This window comes from Pseudophryne corroboree, chromosome 7 (assembly GCF_028390025.1).
Source record: "Pseudophryne corroboree isolate aPseCor3 chromosome 7, aPseCor3.hap2, whole genome shotgun sequence".
NCBI classification, from domain to species: domain Eukaryota; kingdom Metazoa; phylum Chordata; class Amphibia; order Anura; family Myobatrachidae; genus Pseudophryne; species Pseudophryne corroboree.
In genome coordinates, this window is record NC_086450.1 from 72,425,136 (window position 1) to 72,439,689 (window position 14,554).

Here is a 14,554-nt window from a genome sequence, read left to right on the forward strand (position 1 = left end):
AGTGAATTTCTTTACAACACAAAATGGTTCAAGCTCCTGTTCAAAAATTATGCTCCGAAATCAACTTCTGTCACCTCAGTGATACATTTTTGGATGGTACCTAAATTTTAAAGCAGAAATTGGGGCACTTTTGGATTTTTCATTTTTGACCAAAATCGATGGGTCAGGGGCTTAGGGAATTTCTCATATGCCACAAAACGGTCCAAGCTCCTGTTCAAAAATCATGCTCCGAAATCAACTTCTGTCACCTCAGTGATATATTTTGGGATGGTACCTAAAGTTTAAAGCAGAAATTGGGACACTTTTGGAATTTTCATTTTTGACCAAAATCGATGGGTCCATGGCTTAGTGAATTTCTTTACAACACAAAATGGTTGAAGCTCCTGTTCAAAAATTATGCTCCGAAATCAACTTCTGTCACTTTAGTGATACATTTTGGAATAGTACCTAAAGTTTTAACAAGAAATTGGGGCCCTTTTGGAATTTTCATTTTTTTTTTTAAAAATCGGGGCCGGGGCTTAGGGATTTTCTCATACGCCACAAAATGGTCCAAGCTCCTGTTCAAAAATCATGCTCCGAAATCAAATTCTGTCACCTCAGTGATACATTTTGCGATGGTACCTAAAGTTTAGAGCAGAAATTGGGGCACTTTTGGAATTTTCATTTTTGACCAAAATCGATGGGTTCGGGGCTTAGGGAATTTCTCATATGCCACAAAATGGTCCAAGCTCCTGTTCCAAAATTATGCTCCGAAATCAACTTCTGTCACTTCAGTGATACATTTTGGAATAGTACCTAAAGTTTCAACAAGAAATTGGGCCCCTTTTGGATTTTTCATTTTTGACCAAAATCGATGGGTCAGGGGCTTAGGGAATTTCTCATATGCCGCAAAACGGTCCAAGCTCCTGTTCAAAAATCATGCTCCGAAATCAACTTCTATTACCTCAGTGATACATTTTGGGATGGTACCTAAAGTTTAAAATAGAAATTGGGGCACTTTTGGAATTTTAATTTTTGACCAAAATCGATGGGTCCGTGGCTTAGGGAATTTCTCATATGCCACAAAACGGTCCAAGCTCCTGTTCAAAAATCATGCTCCGAAATCAACTTCTGTCACCTCAGTGATACATTTTGGGATGGTACCTAAAGTTTAAAGCCGAAATTGGGGCACTTTTGGAATTTTCTATTTTGACCAAAATCAATGGGTCCGTGGCTTAGTGAATTTCTTTACAACACATAATGGTTCAAGCTCCTGTTCAAAAATTATGCTCCGAAATCAACTTCTGTCACCTCAGTGATACATTTTGGGATGGTACCTAAAGTTTAAAGCAGAAATTGGGACACTTTTGGAATTTTCATTTTTGACCAAAATCGATGGGTCCATGGCTTAGTGAATTTCTTTACAACACAAAATGGTTGAAGCTCCTGTTCAAAAATTATGCTCCGAAATCAACTTCTGTCACTTTAGTGATACATTTTGGAATAGTACCTAAAGTTTCAACAAGAAATTGGGGCCCTTTTGGAATTTTCATTTTTTTTTTTAAAAATCGGGGCTGGGGCTTAGGGATTTTCTCATACGCCACAAAACGGTCCAAGCTCCTGTTCAAAAATCATGCTCCGAAATCAACTTCTGTCACCTCAGTGATACATTTTGCGATGGTACCTAAAGTTTAGAGCAGAAATTGGGGCACTTTTGGAATTTTAATTTTTGACCAAAATTGATGGGTTCGGGCCTTAGGGAATTAGTCATAAGCCGCAAAACGGTCCAAGATCCTGTTCAAAAATCATGCTCTGAAATCATCTTCTGTCACCTCAGTGATACATTTTGGGATGGTACCTAAATTTTAAAGCCGAAATTGGGGCACTTTTGGAATTTTATATTTTGACCAAAATCGATGGGTCCGTGGCTTAGTGAATTTCTTTACAACACAAAATTGTTCAAGCTCCTGTTCAAAAATCATGCTCCGAAATCAACTTCTGTCACCTCAGTGATATATTTTGAGATGGTACCTAAATTTTAAAGCAGAAATTGGAACAATTTAGGAATAATCATTTTTGACCAAAATCGATGGGTCCGGGAATTAGGGAATTTCTCATATGTCACAAAACGGTCCAAGCTCCTGTTCAAAAATCATGCTCCGAAATCAACTTCTGTCACCTCAGTGATACATTTTTGGATGGTACCTAAAGTTTAAAGCAGAAATTGGGGCACTTTTAGAATAATCATTTTTGACCAAAATCAATGGGTCCGGGGCTTAGGGAATTTGTCATACGCCGCAAAACGGTCCAAGCTCCTGTTTAAAAATCATGCTCCGAAATCAACTTCTATTACCTCAGTGATACATTTTGGGATGGTACCTAAAGTTTAAAATAGAAATTGGGGCACTTTTGGAATTTTCATTTTTGACCAAAATCGATGGGTCCGGGGCTTAGGGAATTTCTCATATGACACAAAATGGTCCATGCTCCTGTTCAAAAATCATGCTCTGAAATCAACTTCTGTCACCTCAGTGATACATTTTGCGATGGTACCTAAAGTTTAAAGCAGAAATTGGGGCACTTTTAGAATAATCATTTTTGACCAAAATCGATGGGTCCGGGGCTTAGGGAATTTCTCATATGCCACAAAACGGTCCAAGCTCCTGTTCAAAAATCATGCTCCGAAATCAACTTCTGTCACCTCAGTGATACATTTTGGGATGGTACCTAAATTTTAAAGCAGAAATTGGAGCACTTTTGGAATAATCATTTTTGACCAAAATCAATGGGTCCGGGCCTTAGGGAATTAGTCATACACCGCAAAACGGTCCCAGATCCTGTTCAAAAATCATGCTCCAAAATCATCTTCTGTCACCTCAGTGATACATTTTGGGATGGTACCTAAAGTTTAAAGCCAAAATTGGGGCACTTTTGGAATTTTATATTTTGACCAAAATCGATGGGTCCGTGCCTTAGTGAATTTCTTTACAACACAAAATGGTTCAAGCTCCTGTTCAAAAATTATGCTCCGAAATCAACTTCTGTCACCTCAGTGATACATTTTTGGATGGTACCTAAATTTTAAAGCAGAAATTGGGGCACTTTTGGAATTTTCATTTTTGACCAAAATCGATGGGTCCATGGCTTAGTGAATTTCTTTACAACACAAAATGGTTGAAGCTCCTGTTTAAAAATTATGCTCCGAAATCAACTTCTGTCACTTTAGTGATACATTTTGGAATAGTACCTAAAGTTTCAACAAGAAATTGGGGCCCTTTTGGAATTTTCATTTTTTTAAAAAAAATCGGGGCCGGGGCTTAGGGATTTTCTCATACGCCACAAAACGGTCCAAGCTCCTGTTCAAAAATCATGCTCCGAAATCAACTTCTGTCATCTCAGTGATATATTTTGGGATGGTACCTAAAGTTTAAAGCAGAAATTGGGACACTTTTGGAATTTTCATTTTTGACCAAAATCGATGGGTCCATGGCTTAGTGAATTTCTTTACAACACAAAATGGTTGAAACTCCTGTTTAAAAATTATGCTCCGAAATCAACTTCTGTCACTTTAGTGATACATTTTGGAATAGTACCTAAAGTTTCAACAAGAAATTGGGGCCCTTTTGGAATTTTCATTTTTTTTTTAAAAATCGGGGCCGGGGCTTAGGGATTTTCTCATACGCTACAAAACGGTCCAAGCTCCTGTTCAAAAATCATGCTCCGAAATCAACTTCTGTCACCTCAGTGATACATTTTGCGATGGTACCTAAATTTTAAAGCAGAAATTGGAACAATTTTGGAATAATAATTTTTGACCAAAATCGATGGGTCCGGGAATTAGGGAATTTCTCATATGCCACAAAACGGTCCAAGCTCCTGTTCAAAAATCATGCTCCGAAATCAACTTCTGTCACCTCAGTGATACATTTTTGGATGGTACCTAAAGTTTAAAGCAGAAATTGGGGCACTTTTAGAATAATCATTTTTGACCAAAATCGATGGGTCAGGGGCTTAGGGAATTTCTCATATGCCACAAAACGGTCCAAAGCTCTTATTCAAAAATCATGCTCCGAAATCAACTTCTATTACCTCAGTGATACATTTTGGGATGGTACCTAAAGTTTAGAGCAAAAATTGTGGCACTTTTGGAATTTTCATTTTTGAGCAAAATCAATGGGTCCGGGGCTTAGGGAATTTGTCATACGCCGCAAAACGGTCCAAGCTCCTGTTTAAAAATCATGCTCCGAAATCAACTTCTATTACCTCAGTGATACATTTTGGGATGGTACCTAAAGTTTAAAATAGAAATTGGGGCACTTTTGGAATTTTCATTTTTGACCAAAATCGATGGGTCAGGGGCTTAGGGAATTTCTCATATGCCAGAAAATGGTCCAAGCTCCTGTTCCAAAATTATGCTCCGAAATCAACTTCTGTCACTTCAGTGATACATTTTGGAATAGTACCTAAAGTTTCAACAAGAAATTGGGCCCCTTTTGGAATTTTCATTTTTGACCAAAATCGATGGGTCAGGGGCTTAGGGAATTTCTCATATGCCGCAAAACGGTCCAAGCTCCTGTTCAAAAATCATGCTCCGAAATCAACTTCTATTACCTCAGTGATACATTTTGGGATGGTACCTAAAGTTTAAAATAGAAATTGGGGCACTTTTGGAATTTTCATTTTTGACCAAAATCGATGGGTCCGGGGCTTAGGGAATTTCTCATATGACACAAAATGGTCCATGCTCCTGTTCAAAAATCATGCTCTAAAATCAACTTCTGTCACCTCAGTGATACATTTTGCGATGGTACCTAAAGTTTAAAGCAGAAATTGGGGCACTTTTAGAATAATAATTTTTGACCAAAATCGATGGGTCCGGGGCTTAGGGAATTTCTCATATGCCACAAAACGGTCCAAGCTCCTGTTCAAAAATCATGCTCTGAAATCAACTTCTGTCACCTCAGTGATACATTTTGGGATGGTACCTAAATTTTAAAGCAGAAATTGGAGCACTTTTGGAATAATCATTTTTGACCAAAATCAATGGGTCCGGGCCTTAGGGAATTAGTCATACACCGCAAAACGGTCCCAGATCCTGTTCAAAAATCATGCTCCGAAATCATCTTCTGTCACCTCAGTGATACATTTTGGGATGGTACCTAAAGTTTAAAGCCAAAATTGGGGCACTTTTGGAATTTTCTATTTTGACCAAAATCAATGGGTCCGTCGCTTAGTGAATTTCTTTACAACACAAAATGGTTCAAGCTCCTGTTCAAAAATTATGCTCCGAAATCAACTTCTGTCACCTCAGTGATACATTTTTGGATGGTACCTAAATTTTAAAGCAGAAATTGGGGCACTTTTGGAATTTTCATTTTTGACCAAAATCGATGGGTCCATGGCTTAGTGAATTTCTTTACAACACAAAATGGTTGAAGCTCCTGTTTAAAAATTATGCTCCGAAATCAACTTCTGTCACTTTAGTGATACATTTTGGAATAGTACCTAAAGTTTCAACAAGAAATTGGGGCCCTTTTGGAATTTTCATTTTTTTAAAAAAAATTGGGGCCGGGGCTTAGGGATTTTCTCATACGCCACAAAACGGTCCAAGCTCCTGTTCAAAAATCATGCTCCGAAATCAACTTCTGTCATCTCAGTGATATATTTTGGGATGGTACCTAAAGTTTAAAGCAGAAATTGGGACACTTTTGGAATTTTCATTTTTGACCAAAATCGATGGGTCCATGGCTTAGTGAATTTCTTTACAACACAAAATGGTTGAAACTCCTGTTTAAAAATTATGCTCCGAAATCAACTTCTTTCACTTTAGTGATACATTTTGGAATAGTACCTAAAGTTTCAACAAGAAATTGGGGCCCTTTTGGAATTTTCATTTTTTTTTTAAAAATCGGGGCCGGGGCTTAGGGATTTTCTCATACGCTACAAAACGGTCCAAGCTCCTGTTCAAAAATCATGCTCCGAAATCAACTTCTGTCACCTCAGTGATACATTTTGCGATGGTACCTAAAGTTTAGAGCAGAAATTGGGGCACTTTTGGAATTTTCATTTTTGACCAAAATCGATGGGTCCGGGGCTTAGGGAATTTCTCATATGCCACAAAATGGTCCAAGCTCCTGTTCCAAAATTATGCTCCGAAATCAACTTCTGTCACTTCAGTGATACATTTTGGAATAGTACCTAAAGTTTCAATAAGAAATTGGGCCCCTTTTGGAATTTTCATTTTTGACCAAAATCGATGGGTCAGGGGCTTAGGGAATTTCTCATATGCCGCAAAACGGTCCAAGCTCCTGTTCAAAAATCATACTCCAAAATCAACTTCTATTACCTCAGTGATACATTTTGGGATGGTACCTAAAGTTTAAAATAGAAATTGGGGCACTTTTGGAATTTTCATTTTTGACCAAAATCGATGGGTCCGGGGCTTAGGGAATTTCTCATATGACACAAAATGGTCCATGCTCCTGTTCAAAAATCATGCTCCGAAATCAACTTCTGTCACCTCAGTGATACATTTTGCGATGGTACCTAAAGTTTAAAGCAGAAATTGGGGCACTTTTAGAATAATCATTTTTGACCAAAATCGATGGGTCCGGGGCTTAGGGAATTTCTCATATGCCACAAAACGGTCTAAGCTCCTGTTCAAAAATCATGCTCCGAAATCAACTTCTGTCACCTCAGTGATACATTTTGGGATGGTACCTAAATTTTAAAGCAGAAATTGGAGCACTTTTGGAATAATCATTTTTGACCAAAATCAATGGATCCGGGCCTTAGGGAATTAGTCATACACCGCAAAACGGTCCCAGATCCTGTTCAATAATCATGCTCCGAAATCATCTTCTGTCACCTCAGTGATACATTTTGGGATGGTACCTACAGTTTAAAGCCAAAATTGGGGCACTTTTGGAATTTTCTATTTTGACCAAAATCAATGGGTCCGTGGCTTAATGAATTTCTTTACAACACAAAATGGTTCAAGCTCCTGTTCAAAAATTATGCTCCGAAATCAACTTCTGTCACCTCAGTGATACATTTTGGGATGGTACCTAAAGTTTAAAGCAGAAATTGGGACACTTTTGGAATTTTCATTTTTGACCAAAATCGATGGGTCCATGGCTTAGTGAATTTCTTTACAACACAAAATGGTTGAAGCTCCTGTTCAAAAATTATGCTCCGAAATCAACTTCTGTCACTTTAGTGATACATTTTGGAATAGTACCTAAAGTTTCAACAAGAAATTGGGGCCCTTTTGGAATTTTCATTTTTTTAAAAAAAATCGGGGCTGGGGCTTAGGGATTTTCTCATACGCCACAAAACGGTCCAAGCTCCTGTTCAAAAATCATGCTCCGAAATCAACTTCTGTCACCTCAGTGATACATTTTGCGATGGTACCTAAAGTTTAGAGCAGAAATTGGGGCACTTTTGGAATTTTCATTTTTGACCAAAATTGATGGGTTCGGGCCTTAGGGAATTAGTCATAAGCCGCAAAACGGTCCAAGATCCTGTTCAAAAATCATGCTCTGAAATCATCTTCTGTCACCTCAGTGATACATTTTGGGATGGTACCTAAAGTTTAAAGCCGAAATTGGGGCACTTTTGGAATTTTATATTTTGACCAAAATCGATGGGTCCGTGGCTTAGTGAATTTCTTTACAACACAAAATTGTTCAAGCTCCTGTTCAAAAATTATGCTCCGAAATCAACTTCTGTCACCTCAGTGATACATTTTGCGATGGTAACTAAAGTTTAAAGCAGAAATTGGGGCACTTTTGGAATTTTCATTTTTGAGCAAAATCGAAGGGTCCGTCCGGGTCTTAGGGAATTTCTCATATGACACAAAACAGTCCAAGCTTCTGTTCAAAAATCATGCTCCGAAATCAACTTCTGTCACCTCAGTGATACATTTTGGGATGGTACCTAAAGTTTAAAGCAGAAATTGGGGCACTTTTGGAATAATCATTTTTGACCAAAATCGATGGGTCCGGGAATTAGGGAATTTCTCATATGCCACAAGACGGTCCAAGCTCCTGTTCAAAAATCATGCTCCGAAATCAACTTCTGTCACCTCAGTGATACATTTTTGGATGGTACCTAAAGTTTAAAGCAGAAATTGGGGCACTTTTAGAATAATCATTTTTGACCAAAATCGATGGGTCAGGGGCTTAGGGAATTTCTCATATGCCACAAAATGGTCCAAGCTCCTGTTCCAAAATTATGCTCCGAAATCTACTTCTGTCACTTCAGTGATACATTTTGGAATAGTACCTAAAGTTTCAATAAGAAATTGGGCCCCTCTTGGAATTTTCATTTTTGACCAAAATCGATGGGTCAGGGGCTTAGGGAATTTCTCATATGCCGCAAAACGGTCCAAGCTCCTGTTCAAAAATCATGCTCCGAAATCAACTTCTATTACCTCAGTGATACATTTTGGGATGGTACCTAAAGTTTAAAATAGAAATTGGGGCACTTCTGGAATTTTCATTTTTGACCAAAATCGATGGGTCAGGGGCTTAGGGAATTAGTCATACACCGCAAAACGGTCCCAGATCCTGTTCAAAAATCATGCTCCGAAATCATCTTCTGTCACCTCAGTGATACATTTTGGGATGGTACCTAAAGTTTAAAGCCAAAATTGGGGCACTTTTGGAATTTTCTATTTTGACCAAAATCAATGGGTCCGTGGCTTAGTGAATTTCTTTACAACACAAAATGGTTCAAGCTCCTGTTCAAAAATTATGCTCCGAAATCAACTTCTGTCACCTCAGTGATACATTTTTGGATGGTACCTAAATTTTAAAGCAGAAATTGGGGCACTTTTGGATTTTTCATTTTTGACCAAAATCGATGGGTCAGGGGCTTAGGGAATTTCTCATATGCCACAAAACGGTCCAAGCTCCTGTTCAAAAATCATGCTCCGAAATCAACTTCTGTCACCTCAGTGATAAATTTTGGGATGGTACCTAAAGTTTAAAGCAGAAATTGGGACACTTTTGGAATTTTCATTTTTGACCAAAATCGATGGGTCCATGGCTTAGTGAATTTCTTTACAACACAAAATGGTTGAAGCTCCTGTTCAAAAATTATGCTCCGAAATCAACTTCTGTCACTTTAGTGATACATTTTGGAATAGTACCTAAAGTTTTAACAAGAAATTGGGGCCCTTTTGGAATTTTCATTTTTTTTTTTAAAAATCGGGGCCGGGGCTTAGGGATTTTCTCATACGCCACAAAATGGTCCAAGCTCCTGTTCAAAAATCATGCTCCGAAATCAAATTCTGTCACCTCAGTGATACATTTTGCGATGGTACCTAAAGTTTAGAGCAGAAATTGGGGCACTTTTGGAATTTTCATTTTTGACCAAAATCGATGGGTTCGGGGCTTAGGGAATTTCTCATATGCCACAAAATGGTCCAAGCTCCTGTTCCAAAATTATGCTCCGAAATCAACTTCTGTCACTTCAGTGATACATTTTGGAATAGTACCTAAAGTTTCAACAAGAAATTGGGCCCCTTTTGGATTTTTCATTTTTGACCAAAATCGATGGGTCAGGGGCTTAGGGAATTTCTCATATGCCGCAAAACGGTCCAAGCTCCTGTTCAAAAATCATGCTCCGAAATCAACTTCTATTACCTCAGTGATACATTTTGGGATGGTACCTAAAGTTTAAAATAGAAATTGGGGCACTTTTGGAATTTTAATTTTTGACCAAAATCGATGGGTCCGTGGCTTAGGGAATTTCTCATATGCCACAAAACGGTCCAAGCTCCTGTTCAAAAATCATGCTCCGAAATCAACTTCTGTCACCTCAGTGATACATTTTGGGATGGTACCTAAAGTTTAAAGCCGAAATTGGGGCACTTTTGGAATTTTCTATTTTGACCAAAATCAATGGGTCCATGGCTTAGTGAATTTCTTTACAACACATAATGGTTCAAGCTCCTGTTCAAAAATTATGCTCCGAAATCAACTTCTGTCACCTCAGTGATACATTTTGGGATGGTACCTAAAGTTTAAAGCAGAAATTGGGACACTTTTGGAATTTTCATTTTTGACCAAAATCGATGGGTCCATGGCTTAGTGAATTTCTTTACAACACAAAATGGTTGAAGCTCCTGTTCAAAATTTATGCTCCGAAATCAACTTCTGTCACTTTAGTGATACATTTTGGAATAGTACCTAAAGTTTCAACAAGAAATTGGGGCCCTTTTGGAATTTTCATTTTTTTTTTAAAAATCGGGGCTGGGGCTTAGGGATTTTCTCATACGCCACAAAACGGTCCAAGCTCCTGTTCAAAAATCATGCTCCGAAATCAACTTCTGTCACCTCAGTGATACATTTTGCGATGGTACCTAAAGTTTAGAGCAGAAATTGGGGCACTTTTGGAATTTAAATTTTTGACCAAAATTGATGGGTTCGGGCCTTAGGGAATTAGTCATAAGCCGCAAAACGGTCCAAGATCCTGTTCAACAATTATGCTCTGAAATCATCTTCTGTCACCTCAGTGATACATTTTGGGATGGTACCTAAATTTTAAAGCCGAAATAGGGGCACTTTTGGAATTTTATATTTTGACCAAAATCGATGGGTCCGTGGCTTAGTGAATTTCTTTACAACACAAAATTGTTCAAGCTCCTGTTCAAAAATTATGCTCCGAAATCAACTTCTGTCACCTCAGTGATACATTTTGCGATGGTAACTAAAGTTTAAAGCAGAAATTGGGGCACTTTTGGAATTTTCATTTTTGAGCAAAATCGAAGGGTCCGTCCGGGTCTTAGGGAATTTCTCATATGACACAAAACAGTCCAAGCTTCTGTTCAAAAATCATGCTCCGAAATCAACTTCTGTCACCTCAGTGATACATTTTGGGATGGTAACTAAAGTTTAAAGCAGAAATTGGGGCACTTTTGGAATTTTCATTTTTGACCAAAATCGATGGGTCAGGGGCTTAGGGAATTTCTCATATGTCACAAAACGGTCCAAGCTCCTGTTCAAAAATCATGCTCCGAAATCAACTTCTGTCACCTCAGTGATATATTTTGAGATGGTACCTAAATTTTAAAGCAGAAATTGGAACAATTTTGGAATAATCATTTTTGACCAAAATCGATGGGTCCGGGAATTAGGGAATTTCTCATATGTCACAAAACGGTCCAAGCTCCTGTTCAAAAATCATGCTCCGAAATCAACTTCTGTCACCTCAGTGATACATTTTTGGATGGTACCTAAAGTTTAAAGCAGAAATTGGGGCACTTTTAGAATAATCATTTTTGACCAAAATCAATGGGTCCGGGGCTTAGGGAATTTGTCATCCGCCGCAAAACGGTCCAAGCTCCTGTTCAAAAATCATGCTCCGAAATCAACTTCTATTACCTCAGTGATACATTTTGGGATGGTACCTAAAGTTTAAAATAGAAATTGGGGCACTTTTGGAATTTTCATTTTTGACCAAAATCGATGGGTCCGGGGCTTAGGGAATTTCTCATATGACACAAAATGGTCCATGCTCCTGTTCAAAAATCATGCTCTGAAATCAACTTCTGTCACCTCAGTGATACATTTTGCGATGGTACCTAAAGTTTAAAGCAGAAATTGGGGCACTTTTAGAATAATCATTTTTGACCAAAATCGATGGGTCCGGGGCTTAGGGAATTTCTTATATGCCACAAAACGGTCCAAGCTCCTGTTCAAAAATCATGCTCCGAAATCAACTTCTGTCACCTCAGTGATACATTTTGGGATGGTACCTAAATTTTAAAGCAGAAATTGGAGCACTTTTGGAATAATCATTTTTGACCAAAATCAATGGGTCCGGGCCTTAGGGAATTAGTCATACACAGCAAAACGGTCCCAGATCCTGTTCAAAAATCATGCTCCAAAATCATCTTCTGTCACCTCAGTGATACATTTTGGGATGGTACCTAAAGTTTAAAGCCAAAATTGGGGCACTTTTGGAATTTTATATTTTGACCAAAATCGATGGGTCCGTGGCTTAGTGAATTTCTTTACAACACAAAATGGTTCAAGCTCCTGTTCAAAAATTATGCTCCGAAATCAACTTCTGTCACCTCAGTGATACATTTTTGGATGGTACCTAAATTTTAAAGCAGAAATTGGGGCACTTTTGGAATTTTCATTTTTGACCAAAATCGATGGGTCCATGGCTTAGTGAATTTCTTTACAACACAAAATGGTTGAAGCTCCTGTTTAAAAATTATGCTCCGAAATCAACTTCTGTCACTTTAGTGATACATTTTGGAATAGTACCTAAAGTTTCAACAAGAAATTGGGGCCCTTTTGGAATTTTCATTTTTTTTTTAAAAATCGGGGCCGGGGCTTAGGGATTTTCTCATACGCCACAAAACGGTCCAAGCTCCTGTTCAAAAATCATGCTCCGAAATCAACTTCTGTCATCTCAGTGATATATTTTGGGATGGTACCTAAAGTTTAAAGCAGAAATTGGGACACTTTTGGAATTTTCATTTTTGACCAAAATCGATGGGTCCATGGCTTAGTGAATTTCTTTACAACACAAAATGGTTGAAACTCCTGTTTAAAAATTATGCTCCGAAATCAACTTCTGTCACTTTAGTGATACATTTTGGAATAGTACCTAAAGTTTCAACAAGAAATTGGGGCCCTTTTGGAATTTTCATTTTTTTTTTAAAAAATCGGGGCCGGGGCTTAGGGATTTTCTCATACGCTACAAAACGGTCCAAGCTCCTGTTCAAAAATCATGCTCCGAAATCAACTTCTGTCACCTCAGTGATACATTTTGCGATGGTACCTAAATTTTAAAGCATAAATTGGAACAATTTTAGAATAATAATTTTTGACCAAAATCGATGGGTCCGGGAATTAGGGAATTTCTCATATGCCACAAAACGGTCCAAGCTCCTGTTCAAAAATCATGCTCCGAAATCAACTTCTGTCACCTCAGTGATACATTTTTGGATGGTACCTAAAGTTTAAAGCAGAAATTGGGGCACTTTTAGAATAATCATTTTTGACCAAAATCGATGGGTCAGGGGCTTAGGGAATTTCTCATATGCCACAAAACGGTCCAAAGCTCTTATTCAAAAATCATGCTCCGAAATCAACTTCTATTACCTCAGTGATACATTTTGGGATGGTACCTAAAGTTTAGAGCAAAAATTGTGGCACTTTTGGAATTTTCATTTTTGAGCAAAATCAATGGGTCCGGGGCTTAGGGAATTTGTCATACGCCGCAAAACGGTCCAAGCTCCTGTTTAAAAATCATGCTCCGAAATCAACTTCTATTACCTCAGTGATACATTTTGGGATGGTACCTAAAGTTTAAAATAGAAATTGGGGCACTTTTGGAATTTTCATTTTTGACCAAAATCGATGGGTCAGGGGCTTAGGGAATTTCTCATATGCCAGAAAATGGTCCAAGCTCCTGTTCCAAAATTATGCTCCGAAATCAACTTCTGTCACTTCAGTGATACATTTTGGAATAGTACCTAAAGTTTCAACAAGAAATTGGGCCCCTTTTGGAATTTTCATTTTTGACCAAAATCGATGGGTCAGGGGCTTAGGGAATTTCTCATATGCCGCAAAACGGTCCAAGCTCCTGTTCAAAAATCATGCTCCGAAATCAACTTCTATTACCTCAGTGATACATTTTGGGATGGTACCTAAAGTTTAAAATAGAAATTGGGGCACTTTTGGAATTTTCATTTTTGACCAAAATCGATGGGTCCGGGGCTTAGGGAATTTCTCATATGACACAAAATGGTCCATGCTCCTGTTCAAAAATCATGCTCTGAAATCAACTTCTGTCACCTCAGTGATACATTTTGCGATGGTACCTAAAGTTTAAAGCAGAAATTGGGGCACTTTTAGAATAATAATTTTTGACCAAAATCGATGGGTCCGGGGCTTAGGGAATTTCTCATATGCCACAAAACGGTCCAAGCTCCTGTTCAAAAATCATGCTCTGAAATCAACTTCTGTCACCTCAGTGATACATTTTGGGATGGTACCTAAATTTTAAAGCAGAAATTGGAGCACTTTTGGAATAATCATTTTTGACCAAAATCAATGGGTCCGGGCCTTAGGGAATTAGTCATACACCGCAAAACGGTCCCAGATCCTGTTCAAAAATCATGCTCCGAAATCATCTTCTGTCACCTCAGTGATACATTTTGGGATGGTACCTAAAGTTTAAAGCCAAAATTGGGGCACTTTTGGAATTTTCTATTTTGACCAAAATCAATGGGTCCGTGGCTTAGTGAATTTCTTTACAACACAAAATGGTTCAAGCTCCTGTTCAAAAATTATGCTCCGAAATCAACTTCTGTCACCTCAGTGATACATTTTTGGATGGTACCTAAATTTTAAAGCAGAAATTGGGGCACTTTTGGATTTTTCATTTTTGACCAAAATCGATGGGTCAGGGGCTTAGGGAATTTCTCATATGCCACAAAACGGTCCAAGCTCCTGTTCAAAAATCATGCTCCGAAATCAACTTCTGTCACCTCAGTGATATATTTTGGGATGGTACCTAAAGTTTAAAGCAGAAATTGGGACACTTT